The sequence below is a fragment of the Aedes albopictus genome, chromosome 3, assembly GCF_035046485.1.
Source record: "Aedes albopictus strain Foshan chromosome 3, AalbF5, whole genome shotgun sequence".
Lineage (NCBI taxonomy): Eukaryota > Metazoa > Arthropoda > Insecta > Diptera > Culicidae > Aedes > Aedes albopictus.
The window spans coordinates 319,224,896-319,242,763 of NC_085138.1; the positions used below are offsets into that span (position 1 = coordinate 319,224,896).

At 41.0% G+C, this 17,868-nt stretch overlaps 1 protein-coding gene across 2 annotated transcripts in view; it reads left to right on the forward strand.

Annotated features, from left to right (window-relative positions):
• The window catches only part of LOC109426897 (ADP-ribosylation factor 1), a 57,539-nt gene that overhangs the window by 14,900 nt on the left and 24,771 nt on the right, over nucleotides 1-17,868 (forward strand). The gene's annotated exons all lie outside the window — the stretch shown is intronic.

A 17,868-nucleotide genomic window follows, 5' to 3' on the forward strand; every position in this document is an offset into this window, starting at 1 on the left:
AGTAATGAGCTGAATTTTAGTATGGTGAGAAGGTCAATTCTCCGTTTCTGCAATGAAATGGTGCAAAAAACGTGGGTATTATGATTCCTTGCCTAATTTGATGCTGTTTGAGCAAAACTTTGGACAACAGTGTTGTTGTTTTCTCCATTTCTTGCAACATAAACAACATTGTTAACAAAAGTTTTGCTCAAACAGCATTAAATTAGGCAAGGAATCATAATGCCCACGCTTTTTGCACTATTTCATTGCAGAAATGGAGAATTTACCTTCTCACCATACTAAAATTCAGCTCATTACTACAAATCTAGTACTACACCGAACGTGCCCCATTCATTTCGGTATCTCATAATCAACTTTTTCGTAACGTTTAATTATACCAACTCAAATGAATTGTTCATATAATGGAAAATCATTACATACAATAGGACAGATCGGTGAAGTACTAGATTTGTAGTAATGAGCTGAATTTTAGTATGGTGAGAAGGTCAATAGGACAGATCGGCAAAGTACTAGATTTGTAGTAATGAGCTGAATTTTTGTATGGTGAGAAGGTCAATTCTCCGTTTCTGCAATGAAATGATGCGAAAAGCGTAGGTATTATGATTCCTTGCCTAATTTGATGCTGTTTGAGCAAAACTTTGGATAACTATGTTGTTTATGTTGCAAGAAATGGAGAAAACAACAACACTGTTGAACAAAGTTTTGCTCAAACAGCATCAAATTAGACAAGGAATCATAATACCCACGCTTTTTGCACCATTTCTTTGCAGAAACGGAGAATTGACCTTCTCACCATACAAAAATTCAGCTCAACACTACAAATCTAGTACTACACCGAACGTGCCCCATTCTCCGTTTCTGCAATGAAATGGTGCAAAAAGCGTGGGTATTATGATTCCTTGCCTAAATTGATGCTGTTTGAGCAAAACTTTGGGTAACAGTATTGTAGTTTTCTCCATTTCTTGCAACATAAACAACATAGTTATCCAAAGTTTTGCTCAAACAGCATCAAATTAGGCAAGGAATCATAATACCAACACTTTTTGCACCATTTCATTGCAGAAACGGAGAATTGACCTTCTCACCATACAAAAATTCAACTCATTACTACAAATCTAGTACTACACCGAACGTGCCCCATTGCAAACAAAATTGTACACTTACACTTGTTCTCTTACAAACATAGCTATTAGGGTTCATAACTTCATGTAGGATACGAGTGCCATCATTAATCTCATGCTTCCATATCCATCCTATTCGAAAACAAGCGATTACGGCACCGATTGATTCCGTTTTTTTTTTGTTTACATGAGTGCTCACTTCTAACAAAAAATACAAAAATAAGAGACAAAACAAACAGCGCTTCAACCCTTTGTTTTTCATAGGATGAAAATGGGAGCCACATGCTTAATAAGGGAAGTTCCCTTAGGGAACCAATACCCTATTACACATACACTCAGGGAAGTAAACTACCGAAATTCATCAAAATACCTTATGAAATTTAGCCATAATTGTAAAGTATGGATGCCATAAGAATACCTTATGGCTTATGAAAATTGAACATACTTATTATGACCTAATTACATAAGATAAACTTATGAAAAGAGCAGAAAAATCACAAAATGGATGCAGACTGAAATCGATCCATGAACGTCGAGATCACTGAGCTCGTGCCCAACCCACGCGGCTATCGACGCTTGAGAATATCGTGTTGCTAAATGTGTATAAAAGCCAAACTGTAAGTCGATTCTGCGTCATAGACCGACCTTATGAAAATCGTTCTAGCCGTTATAAATTGTTTAAAGGCCATTTCATAAGTTAGACCTTATGATAATCTTAGGTTTATTTGCCTGAGTGTATTCTAAAGCTTTGCTATCATATTAATGTTACGATTTTGCTAGGTTAGACCTATATTCAAGACCAACAATTGAAAAGGCCGCATCAACATTGTGTAAACAAACACGTTTCAGTCGACTACGGGCCTTCTGGGATCCACCCACGCATTTCACCACCATTAACCTTCCGTAACTCGCGCGGTTGACTACCTGCGTCAGCACCACGCTAATGCTGAGTACAAAAAGCGAGATTTTTTCAGCGTGTTGTACAAAATACAACAGCACGATCGCTCGTGGGTTAACAGAAAGCTTGATGTTTGCGCTTTCTGTTAGTGGTGGTGAGGTGTGTGGGTGGAGTTCGAAAGGCCTCAAGTCGACAGAAACATGTTTGTTTACAAAATGTTGATGCGGCCTTTTCAATTGTTGGTCTTGATATTTCTACCGGCGCTGAATCATACCTGTCGTCTTGAGTTCGTCATCGACCGACAGACAGAATCACGCCGGCCGACGATCAGGCCAGAGAGAGGAATGGGCATAAGTTTATAGCCATGGGTAGAGTAACAGTGGTGACGCAAAAGCTCTCGTCCGTCCGTCCGCCATCATCGTCGTTTGCGTGCTTGTGCTGCTGCCGGCTTCGCTTGCTTCGTAGGGTAGGATTCAATCCATGAATGAAGCGAATGAGGAACCTGGTCAATCAGTGCTGCCAGCGATAACCTAACGGCTGGCTGTGGGGTAAAAGTTGGGACGGGGTATGGTTTGTGGCTTTGTTTCGAAAGTTGTGCGATAATTGATTGCTCATTTCGTTGGAGGATTTTTTTTTTAATATGTCGCAGGTGATGAGACTTTGCAATGCCAATCTGGATCAGTCAAGTTTAGTAGAACACTTTGATGATTTTTCTGTGGAACCTTAAATATATTAATTAAGATGAATAGCGGATTATTACAAACCAAACCTATGAGTGTTGAGGTTCGAATCCCAATATGACACAATCGCTGAAGTACTAGAATTGAAGTAATGAGCTGATGTTTTGTATGATGAAAACGAGAAGGTCAATTCTCCGTTTCTACAATTGATTGGTTCAAAAAGCGTGGGAATTATGATTCCTTGCTTGATTTGATGCTATTTGAGCAAAACTTTGCGAAACTGTGCTATTTAAGTTGCAGGAACTTAAACATAATGGGAATTCCCTTGCTAACCGATTCACGAATGAAAAGTGATCATGTGGTAGAGAAAACTCTCAGTTGATAACTGTGGACATGCTCACTCTGAGGAACAACTTCTATATCCCAATTTAGACGTAACAACAGAAAGAAAAAGGCTTATAGAAAATGTACTACGTTAAAGTGATGCACCTTACGTTTATAATTGTCTGGCAACTCTGCGCAAAGCTCGCCGGAAAGCGAAGTTCGTTTGAAGATCAATTAAATTTTGAAAATTTTCACGTTCTCCTAGTAATTTGATTCTTTTTGCTTGAAATATGACATACGTAGAATAAAGTAAAGAAGACTTCTAAAACCTCCCTATATATTTTAGTCTAAGCAGCCAAATCGATCCCCCTTCGGAATGTAATGCCAAAAAAAGGAAAAAAATGGTTTAATATTATGTTTGAATACTTTACATTTTTAACCAGAACAAAATATGAATTGAATAAAATTGTACAACTTATGATTGGAGTAGGTATAAATAATTGTATGACCAGTCACTGTGAAGTCTAGTACCTGTTTTTTCATGGGACCTCGATTGCGTAACTAATCGCTGGTCTATTATTAGAACAGGAAGACTAAAGCCTGCAATCAATTAAATGCCTTCTCTGAAATCCTCAAGGTAGGCACTAACCAAGTTGCAGTACAGTACTGCTTCAGCAGTGACACTATATGCAATGAAATACATATCTCGCGTCCAAATCCTTTTCTTGGCAGTGCAACTCTACATAAAAAATTTGCAACTCAGTTCAGAGTTCGATACGTATCCATGGGGCTCGTTCACGAGTTCATAGTTCGTCATACGAGTGAACACAAAGAAGTTCATGACTAAAATCACCCTGTTTTCCATGGGACACGGATTTGATAAGTGATCCGAGGTCTATTATTTGAACAGGAACAGTAAAATCTGCAATCAATTAAGTACCTTCTTTGAAATCTTGCAAGTTGGTACTAACCAAGTTGCAGTACATTACATCTCGCAATAGCAGAACCACAGAGAAACAGACGTACAAATCCAAGAAATCATAATACCTATGCTGTTTGCACCATTTCATTGCAGAAATGGAGAATTAATCATCTCACCATATAAAATCCAGCTCACTACTTTCAATCTAGTGCTTCACTGATTGCTTCCTATAGGACACGTTCGGCGTAGTACTAGATGTGTAGTACAGTGACCCCACAATTTATGAATCGGCAAAAATGACCACAGTTTATGGATCACTCCATTTGATCAACATGGTGATTCATAAATAGTGTACAAAAATTAAGGTGATTCATCGGTGTTGTGTCACTGTAATGAGCTGATTTTTTGTATGGTTACCAGTCACTGTCAAGTTTTGCACCTGTTTTTCCATGGGACCTCGATTGTGTAACTAATCGCTGGTCTATTATTAGGACAGGAAGACTAAAGCCTGCAATCAATTAAATGCCTTCTGTGAAATCTTCAAGGTAGGCACTAACCAAGTTGCAGTACAGCACCACTTCAGCAGTGACACTTTGCAATGAAACATGCGTCCAAACAAAGCGTACCTAACTCCTTTTATTGGTACTGTAACTCGACTGAAAAGAATGCCATTCAGTTCAGAGCTTTACACGTTTCCATGGGTCTTGTTCAGGAGTTCATAGTTCATTTGGCAGCCCTCGAACGTCATAAGAGTGAACACAAAGAAGTTCATGACTCGAGTGACCCTGTTTTCCATGGGACACGGATTTGATAAGTGATCCGAAGTCTATTATTAGAACAGGAAGAGCAAAATCTGCAATCAATTAAGTACCTTCTTTGAAATTTTTCAAGTTGGTACTAACCAAGTTGCAGTACATTACATCTCACTTCCCATCGAAACACTTTCGCTTGCCTAAGGATAAACTTGCTGCGTACTTCCTAACTTTTTGAATAATCATGGATGAAATGGTACAAATTGCATCAATTAGGCAAGAAAATCTAATGCACGCGCTATTTGCTCCATTTCATGGCAGAAACGGAGAATTGATCATCTCACCATACAAAAATCCAGCTCACTACTTTCAATCTAGTGCTTTACTGATTGATCCTTATTGCATAGCTGTTAACTGTCAAATGTTGTACCTGTTTTTCCATGGGACCTCGATTGTGTAACTAATTGCTGGTCTATTATTAGAACAGGAAGACTAAAGCCTGCAATCAATTAAATGCCTTCTCTGAAATCCTCAAGGTAGGCACTAACCAAGTTGCAGTACAGTATCACTTCAGCAGTGACACTATGCAATGAAGCACTTACCTCGCGTCCAAACAAAGCGTAAATTCTTTTCTTGGCACTGCAAAGAACCTGCAACCGAAGACGGCTAATAGCAAGACAGACAGCTCCCACCCCGTAGCAGGCGACATGGTTGAAACGCCCTCAACGATTCACAGGAACATTAAGGACAAACGTCTCGAAATCCCGCTTCAACAGTGCATCAGAACTTCAAACGCACAAATCTCAAGAAGCAAGCTTCACACAACAGTGCATTTCATTATTCTGTTCTTGCTCACTCGTAATAAGCTTAAAATAAGAAGATCAGGTGCGCTGGTTTTGTTTACGAAGAGATTTGTGCCCTCAAAATCCTGTGTAGATACCAAAGTCGGCCATTGTGGCGGCCATTTTGGGATTCTAACAAGTCTGTCCTTAAAACATGATTGTGTGCGTGTGCATGCCAATACGCACATGGAAATTGTAGCATCGCACGCACACTCATTCATGGTGTTGTTCCCTGAAGTCGTTCGCGGCGCTAGTGTGCTTGTAGCTCCCAAAGTATATGGAGCAAGAAGGTAGATGTCTGTCTTGTTATTAGTCGTCTTCGCTGCAACTCAGTTCAGAGTTCAACACGTATCCACGGGCCTTGTTCACGAGTTCATATTCCATTCGGCTGTCCTCGAACGTCATAGGAGAATCAACACATACAAGTTCATGACTCAAGTCACCCTGTTTTCCATGGGACACGGATTCGATAAGAGATCCGAGGTCTATTATTAGAACAGGAAGAGCAAAATCTGCAATCAATTAACTACCTTCTTTGAAATCTTTCAAGTTGGTACTAACCAAGTTGCAGTACATTACATCTCGCAATAGCTAGCAGAACCACAGAGAAACAGACGTCATACTTCACTAGAATCCCATCGAATGCCTTATTAATCGCGAAAATGTTTGCCTGAGAATAAATAAATTTCTTGCGTGTTCAAAGTCGTAGAGGACATTTCCTAAGCATGCAAAATGTTCATTGGTAGAGGAAGCTCTCATTGAATAACTGTGGAAATGCTCATAGAACATTAAACTGAGAAGCAGGCTTTGTCCCAATGGAAACCTTACGCCATGAAAAAGAATGAGATCGCGATCTTTACCATTTTTTGTTCAAGTTGGGACAAACTCATGTCACTTTGAGTTGATTGTCACAACAAAAATGCAGATTATAATATTGTCATTGTTGTTACGCGATCGTTGGAAATTGATTCAGTGCATCAGGTTGAGAAACTCCGGAATTGACATTAGGGTAACTCTCGCTGAGACCGTCCCACTATTTACACCATGTCTTCAAAAATGTTTAAGGTTGCGATTTTCTGAAAGTCCTCCCCAAAAAAGCAAGGAAAATGCATTTGGTTAATCAAATTGGTGGACCCCCGGTTAGTTAGAGCCACAAGCATTTTGGCGGACCCCTCGATTTTTGTCAATTTTTGGTTCATTTAAACCGTTATAACTCGAAAGTTTCGCCAGAAACCACCTAAAAACTATAGGCTGTTGAAAAGAGAGAAGATAGGGCTACTATTTACAGTTATAAAAAGTTTGGTCGGCCATATTGATTTTGGCCGCCATCTTGGATTTTTATACCCAAACTGTTTTTTCACCATGTTGGCAACCACCGATTTTCAAAATTTTTGCGTCAATCGAAAGCGGGGACATTTTTACACAACATATCAAAAATTTAGAGATGTATCTTTTTTCTATCAAAAGCTATCTGCACTTTTGTGAATCATGCCACTTTTGCGCACTGGGCCAGGTGCCGATTGTTTACATAAATGCAGCGTTATTTCACAGTGTTTATGAACATTTATTCTAAATCTGAATCCACTAATGAAAAGTTGAAAGTTTCAGCTTATCAAAACACCAAAAAAGTTTAAAAAGCAATGCCCGCATCGTTGATAAAGAGTTAAAAATGAGAACGAACCTCCGATTTGCCCTAATTTTGCTGTAGGTGCGTTTGTGTATACAAACAGGCGCCAACTTTGATGCTGTTGGGTGTCATTGCCGGTGCGCATGGAAATGTATGGAGAAAACGTGTCATGATTTACAAAAGTGCAGATAACTTTTGATAGGAAAAAGATACATCTCTAAATTTTGGATATGTTGTGTAAAAATGTCCCAGCTTTCGATTGACGCAAGAAATTTGAAAATCGGTGGTTGCCAACATGGTGAAAAAAAAGTTTTGGTAGATAAATTCAAGATGGCGGCCGAAATCAATATGGCCGACCAAACTTTTTATTACTGCAAAGAGTACCTCTATCTTTTCTCTTTCCAACAACCTATAGATTTTAAGTGGTTTCTGGCGAAATTTTCGAGTTATAACGGTTTAAATGAGTCAACAATTGACCAAAATCGAGGGGTTCACCAAAATGCTTGTGGCTCTAACTATCGGCGGGTCCACCAATTTGATTAACCAAATGCATTTTCCTTACTTTTTTGGGGAGGACTTTCAGAAAATCGCCACCTTAAACATTTTTGAAGACATGGTGTAAATAGTGGGACGGTCTCAGCGAGAGTTACCCATTACGTTAACCCGTTGAACCCCAGGTAAAATATAAAAGTTCAAAAAATCGCCAACAGCACATTTCTCAACAGAATTCAACCAAATTTTGCACACAAACTTGCACAACACTATAGTTTTGGAAATATACGGGATCAACATTTTCTTGGACTTCTGGACGGAGTAAGGCCGGTGGGTTACTGGGTCAAGTCGGGCAAAATTAAGACCAAGTACGATTTGCACCCCCATAACTTTCTTCTTTATGAAGTTTTTCAATGGGAATTTGCACATTCCGTTGCCTAACGATAGTTGATGTTTCTACAGGTTCGAATTTGAGATTTTCCGATAGGTTTCTTTTGAGTTCTTGAGATATTCAACATTTCTGAACCATTCAAGTTTTCATCTACGTTTGTTGTTTTCAAATGAAATTAAACACGAGATATTATTCCCTTATTGACCCCATAGGTCATCAGAGACATCATTAGAACATGTGTTGCCCTTGTAGTACTATTAATATTTCCTGAATATCTCGGTGGATTGTCCGAATCCGTCCTTACAAAACATGAACACTCGAAATAACCACTAAGGATTATTTTCAATTATTGTTATCGCTTGTATTTGCACCAATATTTGAACATCTGTATAATATTTGTTATATCAACGAACAGTAGAAATTTTGGACAATCTGATTGAAGTCATGCCTTGATTACAGAGAACCGTAGATCGACTACAATTTGACCTATTTGCATGCGGAAAACAACGGTTAGCTCCAGAAATCAATACTACATCGAACAGGAGTAAGTATAAGCCTCGACTAGATTCCTGAGTACCTGGGATGGTGTGGCTGAAATCAGGCCTTGAGTTCATTGAGCTGTAGATAAACTGTAATCACATGTTTTACCTATGTGGAACCTCTGTGCACTACATTAACTCATATTCTATCATGTATCAAAAAAGGTCTCGCACAACTATTCCTAGGAAAATATGATGAGCTAAGCGATTTCATCAGGCTTATTCTGCGCGGCGTGTGAGGTGAGACGGACGGTTTCGTCTCACGTGACGTGAGACGACTAATGTAAATCAAATGGGGCGAGTCGACTTTTGTCACCTCATTAGACTCGTCTCACCTCACACGCCGCGCAGAATAAGCCTGCATGCTTTGACTTCAGGGAACTATAGACGGAAAACAATTAGAGTTTTATGCACGCGGAAAGCAATGGTTAGCTCCAGAAACCAGAACTGGAAATAACTGAATAACTGAGAACTGGAATAAGTGAATTCCTCGAGTAGATTCCTGAATACACCGGACATTTTTATTGAAGTCAGGCCTTGAGTTCTATGAGCTGCTGATGAACTGTAATCACATGTTTTGCCAGTGTAGAATCTCTATTGACTACATAAACTCACATTCCATCATTCCGTCAGGGAAAAGGTCTCGCACAACAATTCCTAGGGAAATTTGATAAGCTAAGCGAAGTCATGCCTTAACTACAGAGAACCGTAGATGGACTACAATTAAACCTATTTGCATGCGGAAAACATGATTGCCTCCAGAAACCAATACTACATCGAACAAGAGTAAGTAAAAGCCTCGACTAGATTCCTGAGTACACGGGATGGCCTGGCTGAAGTCAGGCCTTGAGTTCATTGAGCTGTAGATAATCTGTAATCACATGTTTTAACTATGTGTAACTTTTGTTCACTACATAAATTCATATTCTATCATGTGTCAATGAGAAGGTCTCGCACAACTATTCCTAGGAAAATGTCATGACCTAAGCGAAGTCATGCCTTGACTTCAGAGAACCGTGGATGGACAACAATGAGAGTTATTTGCACGCGGAAAACAATGGTTAGCTCCAGAAACCAACACTACATCGAACAGGAGTAAGTTAATTTCTCAACTAGATTCCTGAGTACTCGGGATGGCCTGGCAAAAGTTAGGCTTTGAGTTCATTGAGCTGTAGTTAAACTGTTATCACATGTTTTACCTGTGTGGAATCTCTGTGCACTTCATAAACGCATATTCCACCATGTGTCAATGAGTAGGTCTCTCAAAACTATTTCTAGGAATATTTGATAAACTCATTCGCTCATGCCTCAATTCCCTCATGCCTTCACTTTTCCTACTGCTATTCGATGTAGTATTGGTTTCTGGAGGCAATCATTGTTTTCAGCATGCAAACAGGTCTAATTGTAATCCATCTACGGTTCTTTGTAGTCAAGGCATGAATTCGCTTAGTTTATCAAATTTCCCTAGGAATAGTTTTAAGAGACCTGCTCATTGACACATGATAGATTATGAGTTTATGTAGTCCAAAGAGGTTCCACACAGGTAAAACATGTGATTACAATTCATGAACAGCTCAAGGCCTGACTTCAATCAAGATATCCTGAGTACTCATCTCAGGGAGGGATTGACTTACTCCAGTTTGATGAACTATTGGTTTCTGGAGCTAACCATTGTTTCCGCGTGTAAAAAACTCTCATTGTTGTCCGTCTATGGTTCTCTGAAGTCAAGGCATGACTTCGCTTAGGTCATCAAATTTTCCTTGGAATAGTTGTGCGAAACCTTTTGTTCCTGACACATGATAGAATATGAATTTGTGTAGTGCACAGAGGTTTTACATAGGTAAAACATGTGATTACAGTTTATCTACAGCTCAATGAACTCAAGGCCTGATTTCAGCCACGCCTTCCCAGGTACTCAGGAATCTAGTTGAGGCTTTTACTTACTCCTGTTCGATGTAGTATTGATTTATGGAGCTAACCGTTGTTTTCCGCATGCAAATAGGTCAAATTGTAGTCGATCTACGGTTCTCTGTAATCAAGGCATGACTTCAATCAGATCGTCCAAAGTTTCTACTGTTCGTTGATATAACAAATATTATACAGATGTTCAAATATTGGTGCAAATAAAAGCGATAACAATAATTGTAAATAATCCTTGGTGATTATTTCGAGTGTTCATATTTTGTAAGGACGGATTCGAACAATCCATCGAGATATTCAGGAAATATTAATAGTACTACAAGGGCAACACATGTTCTAAAGATGTCTCTGATGGCCTATGGGGTCAATAAGGGAATAATATCTCGTGTTTAATTTCCTTTGAAAACAACAAACGTAAATGAAGACTTGGATGGTTCAGAAATGTTGAATATCTCAAGAACTCAAAAGAAACCCATAGGAAAATCTCAAATTCGAACCTGTAGCAACATCAACTATCGTTAGGCAACGGAATGTGCAATTTTCCATTGAAAAAATGCATAAAGAAGAAAGTTATGGGGGTGCAAATCGTACTTGGCCTGACTTGACCCAGTGACCCACCGGCCTTACTCCGTCCAGAAGTCCAAGAAAATGTTGATCCCGTATATTTCCAAAACTATAGTGTTGTGCGAGTTTGTGTGCAAAATTTGGTTAAATTCTGTTGAGAAATGAACTGTTGGCGATTTTTTGAACTTTTATTTTTTACCTGGGGTCCAACGGGTTAACTTGAGTTTTACACGATGGTATGAGACGCTGTCTTCAGCAGTTCAAGTGGATCTGCGCCGTTTTCAAGTTGTTATCCTGCTTTTTCCATGGGACTCTTATCGAATAACTGATTTGGTGTCTATAATTGAAGCAGGAATAGTAAAACTGTAATCAATTAATTGCCTTTCTTGGGCTGACTCAAACTGGCAATAACCAAGTTACAGAACAAACACTACTTGCACGTTTGAAAACGAGTACAGTTCTTTCTTTGAACTTCTAGAAAGGTATGCGAGCTTGTATCTTAATAGGAAGCAATCAGTGAAGTACTAGATTGAAAGTAGTGAGCTGGATTTTTGTATGGTGAGATGACCAGTTCTCCATTTCTGTAATGAAATGGTCCAAACAGCGTGGGTTATATGATTTCTAGACTAATTTGATGCTATTTGAGCAAAAGTTTGGGTAACTGCGATGTTGTATTATTTATTTCTTGCAACTTCAACAACACAGTTACCCAAAGTTTTGCTCAAACAGCATCAAATTAGGCAAGAAACCATATAACCCACGCTTTCATTGCAGAAATGGAGAACTGATCATCTCATCATACAAAAATCCAGCTCACTACTTTCAATCTAGTACTTCATTGATTGCATCCTATTCATAGTAACTAGATCAGTGAATAAATTTCCGAACATTGTACAACAATATCGATGATGTAGCAATTTGCACTTGTTGCGGCCTGAATGTCAAATTAATAACATTCTACCATAGTTGAAAAACTAATACCAAACTGTTCTGATTTATATTATTCATGATTGTTTAATCACGAATTGAACCGAACGCAACAAATTCTCCTTTTGTTTTGTCACTGACAAAAGAAAGCAAGGACAGATCGGTGAAGTACTAGATTTTTAGTAATGAGCTCAATTTTAGTATGGTGAGAAGGTCAATTCCCCGTTTCTACAGTGAAATGGTGCAAAAAGCGTGGATATTATGATTCCTTGCCTAATAGGAAGCAATCAGTGAAGTACTAGATTGAAAGTAGTGAGCTGGATTTTTGTATGGTGAGATGATCAATTCTCCGTTTCTGCAATGAAATGGTGCAAACAGCTTTGGTTATTTGATTTCTTGCCTAATTTGATGCTGTTTGAGCAAAAGTTTGGGTAACTGTGTTGCTGTATTATTTATTTCTTGCAACTTCAACAACACAGTTACCCAAAGTTTTGCTCAAACAGCATCAAATTTGGCAAGAAATCATATAACCCACGCTGTTCGCAGCATTTCATTGCAGAAACGGAGAATTAATCATCTCACCATACAAAAATCCAGCTCACTACTTTCAATCTAGTACTTCACTGATTGCTTCCTATTCGATGCTGTATGAGCAAAACTTCGGGCAACAATGTTGTTGTTTTTCCCATTTCATGCAACATAAATAACATAGTTATCCAAAGTTTTGCTCAAACAGCATCAAATTAGGCAAGGAATAGGACAGGTCGGTGAAGTACTAGATTTGTAGTAATGAGCTGAATTTTAGTATGGTGAGAAGGTCAATTCTCCGTTTCTGCAATGAAATGGTGCAAAAAGCGTGGGTATTATGATTCCTTGCCTAATTTGATGCTGTTTGAGCAAAACTTTGGGCAACAGTGTTGTTGTTTTCTCCATTTCTTGCAACATAAACAACATAGTTATAGAAAGTTTTGCTCAAACAGCATCAAATTAGGCAAGGAATCATAATACCCACGCTTTTTGCACCATTTCATTGCAGAAACGGAGAATTGACCTTCTCACCATACTAAAATTCAGCTCATTACTACAAATCTAGTACTACACCGAACGTGCCCCATTACAATACCCACGCTTTCTGTATCATTTCATTGCAGAAACAGAGAACTGACCTTCTCACCATACTAAAGTTCAGCTCATTACTACAAATCTAGTACTACGTCGAACGTGCCCCATTCCGGAGTTATATCCACTGAATAGGACAGATCGGTGAAGTACTAGATTTGTAGTAATGAGCTCAATTTATGTATGGCGAGAAGGTCAATTCGCCGTTACTGCAAGGAAATGGTGCAAAAAGCGTGGGTATTATGATTCCTTGCCTAATTTGATGCTGTTTGAGCAAAACTTTGGGCAACAGTGTTGTTGTTTTCTCCATTTCTTGCAACATAAACAACATAGTTATAGAAAGTTTTGCTCAAACAGCATCAAATTAGGCAAGGAATCATAATACCCACGCTTTTTGCACCATTTCCTTGCAGTAACGGAGAATTGACCTTCTCGCCATACTAAAATTCAGCTCATTACTACAAATCTAGTACCTCACCGAACGTGCCCCATTAGGTTGATTATTTCTCGATCAATTTTCTTTGCTTATTAGATCCGATGATTATCTCGGAGGATTTTCAAAATTCTCCTTGTTCATCTGAATCTATAATTATTGGACTAAGATTTGAGTTTGACCAATTAGAAAAACTAAAAAATCAAGCATTTTCCATTGTTTCACTCACATCACTTCTAGCTTCCATCTATCCAAGTAAGAAAACGAGAGTCAAACGAGACGTTTCCTTCTTTTCATTTCGTGCCCGGAAACCACATTGCACACGTAGTGCTGTGGTGGGGTGGAAGAGGACCACCGACAGACAAGTAATACGAAAGATGTGCTTTCTTTTAAAACCGATGTTCACTATGGACACGACGTCGCGATCCGCGGCTTAATTAAGTTAACTTCTGTGTTGTGCTGTTGTGTACGTACAAGGGGCAATAATAATAATTATGCCTGCCGTTGCAGTGGGTTTTGATGAAAGCGCGGTCAAACATAAGAAGAGCATTTCTTGATAACCGCGTGAGCTGTCAGTCAATATGCTGTTTGAGGATTAGAAGAGTTATCGAGCTGTACATATGCCGTTAAAACTAGACAGGTTTTGCTATCTATCGTGACTTTATAAAATCATCAAGTATTGATTGTATACCTTTCAGAGGTAATTTTGTAGCGTAGCTGTGTAGAACTTCCGTACGCGAAAAGTTCATCGAATGGCAGATTGGCTACCATGCGGCAAATATTACTCACCTGATTTCACGGTCACGGCTATCTTATCACACGAGGTGAACGTCCATGTGCTTACAAAATTGCATTTTGATTTTTGAAAAAAGATAACTCAGAAGGATCAGATATGCAGTTTAATTTACTACTCCTCACCCTCAGATAAGCATTCGCCTGGGACTTTCTACAGCAATTCGTCAAGAATCAAGCAATCTTGTACCGTGTCATGGATCACATAAACTCACTTATTATAGCGTTGCGTTGAGGCGTGCATATCTTTCTTTCTTAGCTCCACAGAAGGCACACAGATAGTTGTGTATTGTACATACTGCCGTTCTAAAACCAATTATCCAAAGTCCCATATAACATGGGACAATTATGCGTAGAACGGCAGCATACTGCCTGTATGTTTCATGCAGCACAGTGAATGCGCGATTTGCCCACCTCTAGTTGTATTTTGGGCTGATAAAATCGAGGAATTGAGGATGTGTCAATTTCCCGAAACCATCCCGAGAATGATTTCTAAAGAACGGAATTTCTGAAGAGTTTCAGAAACAAATGAAAATCTTGAATATGGTGGAACTTCTTGAGGGCGAAAATTGAAAACGCAGCTTGAACAGTTAAACTAATTTATTAGTGACTTGTCAGGATGACGGTAAAAGTTGGAATGAACAAAAATTACAAAACTACATATGCTTCGGTTGCTGTGATGTGCAAACCTTAGCAGTCAGCGAGTGCTAGATTTCTAACACCCCCTCTCAATCGATGACTCCGATCTTGCTCCTGAGGGACTGGAATCGGGTAACATCTAACGCCTTCGTAAAAAGATCTGCTTGCTGCTCGGTGGTACTGATCGGTTCGATCTTGACGGTCCCGGCAGCCACATGGTCCTTGATGAAATGGTGTTTAATGTCGAGGTGCTTGATACGCTTCGATTCAGCATTCTTGGCCAGCCCTATACACCCTCGGTTATCCTCGTAGATTGGCACAGGATCCGTCGGTTTCTTGCAGTTGAGGTCTTCCAAAATTCCAGCCAACCAGATGGCTTCGGATACGGCTGCAGCTAGCGCAACATATTCGGCCTCGCTTGAAGACATGGAGACTGTTGGTTGCTTCCGACTTGCCCAGGACACTGTTGAGCCGTAAACTTTGAACAGGTAACCCGTTACCGACTTGCGATCTTCCGTGTCGGATGCCCAGTCGGCGTCTACAAATCCCACGAGTGGTCTGCTGTCTGCATTTCGCTTGAACTGTAGTCCCATGGTAGCGGTTCCTTTGAGGTATCTTACAACCCGCTTCAGTGCCTGCCAATGATTTTCCGTTGGGGATTGCTGGAATCTGCCAAGGTAGCTGACGGGGTAGCACAAATGCGGGCGAACGCAGAGCATCTGATACATCAGGCTGCCCAACAACTTCCGATACGGCTGGGAAGTACGACATCCTTCTTGGCACAGCTGGAGTCCTTTCTCCATCGGGTTCTTGGTGGGATTGCACTCGGCCATGCCGAACTTCTCCAGGATTTTATTAACAGCGGTCTCTTGAGTCAATTTCAGGTCTCCACGCTCCGGATTGTAAACGAGTCGCATCCCCAGGAAAAACTTCGCTTCGCCGCAATCAGTCATCTCGAACTCATCGGAAAGACGGGCTTTCAGCTTCTCGATTGTTCGGATGTTTCGTCCGACTATCAGGAGGTCATCCACGTACAGCACCAGATAAACTTCATCGCCTTCAGTGTTGCACACGTAGAGACAGTAGTCGCGGTTCGACCTTCGGAATCCCAGCTTCAGTAGAGTTGCGTTAAACCTCTCGTTCCAGCAACGTGGTGCTTGTTTTAACCCGTATAGAGATCTCTGCAGCTTGCACACGCTGCCTGGTTTCGCCCTTACGCCTTGAGGTACTTCCATGTACAAATCTTCCTTCAGCACTCCGTGGAGGAATGCCGTCTTAACGTCCATATGATGTACTCGAAAACCATGATGTATCGCAACAGCCAGCACCACCCGCACGGTAGACAGCTTGGCTACTGGTGCGAACGTATCCTCGAAGTCGACTCCAGGACGTTGCAGGAAACCTTTAACGATCAGTCGCGCCTTACGCCGAACCAATCGACCGGTCTCATCCTCCTTGAGTCGGAAAACCCATTTCGTTTTGAGCAGCTTCACGCCGGCGGGACACGCCATCAGCTTCCACACATCATTGGCCTTCATAGAGCGGAGCTCATCCTGTACCGCCTGGTTCCAGAGGTCACGGTCATCACGGGTACTAATTTCATCAAACGTCTCAGGAATGTCTGGAGGAGAATGAGGGCCAACAGTACTTGCTCTAAATCCAGTAAGATAGTCAAGGAACTTACCCGGAAATCGGCGCTCCCGTTCGCTGCGCCTCTCGGACTGCTCGCCTGCACGGCCGGAAGACAAGTCCAGATCTGATTGCGAAGGGAGCGCGGGGTGGGCTGGTTCCGCTGCATCTTCTTCGTCGGTGACATCATCGGTTAAAACTTCATCTTCATTTTCCGGAACAGATTCATCGTCAGATTGGACACCTTCCTCTGGATGTGGAAAGGTTTGTTCTTCCCCCTCTTGCTCGTAGATTAGGGGTACCACCAGTCTTTCTTCCACACGATCTCTTGCATCGTTGGCCCACGGAAACGAGTTTTCTTCGAACTTGACGTCACGAGCAATTACGATTCTCCTTTCGTCCTTGTCCCACAGTCGGTAGCCATTTGGCGCGTAACCGACCATGACCAGCTGTCGACTCTTCGCGTCGAGCTTCTTCCTCCGTTGACTCGGTATCCAGGCAAAGGCTTGACATCCAAAAACACGAGCCTTCTCCAAATTTGGCTTCCTACCATACCATAGTTCAGCAGGGGTAACGTTTCTTGGAACCGCCGAGGTTGGGCTTCGGTTAATCAGGAACACGGCCGAAAGCACAGCTTCACACCAGAACAATTTTGGAGCATGGGACTGGATCAGCATGGTACGTACTTTCTCGATGAGGGTCCTGTTAAACCTTTCCGCCACTCCGTTTTGCTGCGGTGAGTAGGCTACAGTTGGCTCGACTTGAATGCCCTTCTCCTTGTAGTAGGTCTTCTGACTGTTGGAGAAATACTCACGTCCCTGGTCGATAGTAAGCTTCGAAATCTTCGTGCCACACGCCGCTGTTGCCATCGCTTCAAACTCCTTGAATTTTTCAAACACTTCCGATTTCTTCCTAATCAGGTACACCACAGCGAAATGCGAGTAGTCATCAATGAAGGAGACGAGGTAGCGATGTCTTTCCCATGATGCAGGCTCGATCGGCCCACACACATCCGAGTGGATACGCTCCAACGGTCGCGTCGCCCTGTCTCGTGCACCATTGAACGGGTCCCGGCTTTGTTTTCCCAGGACGCACACATCGCAGAACTTGATCTTCTCCGGCTTGAAGGACACACCAAGGACCAGCTTCTCACGCATTAGAGCGGCCATTCCAGTTTCACTGATGTGGCCGAGACGTCGGTGCCAGAGATCCGCACTATCCGCTTCAGCCAAGCTTGCATTGGCTCGTTGCACTGCA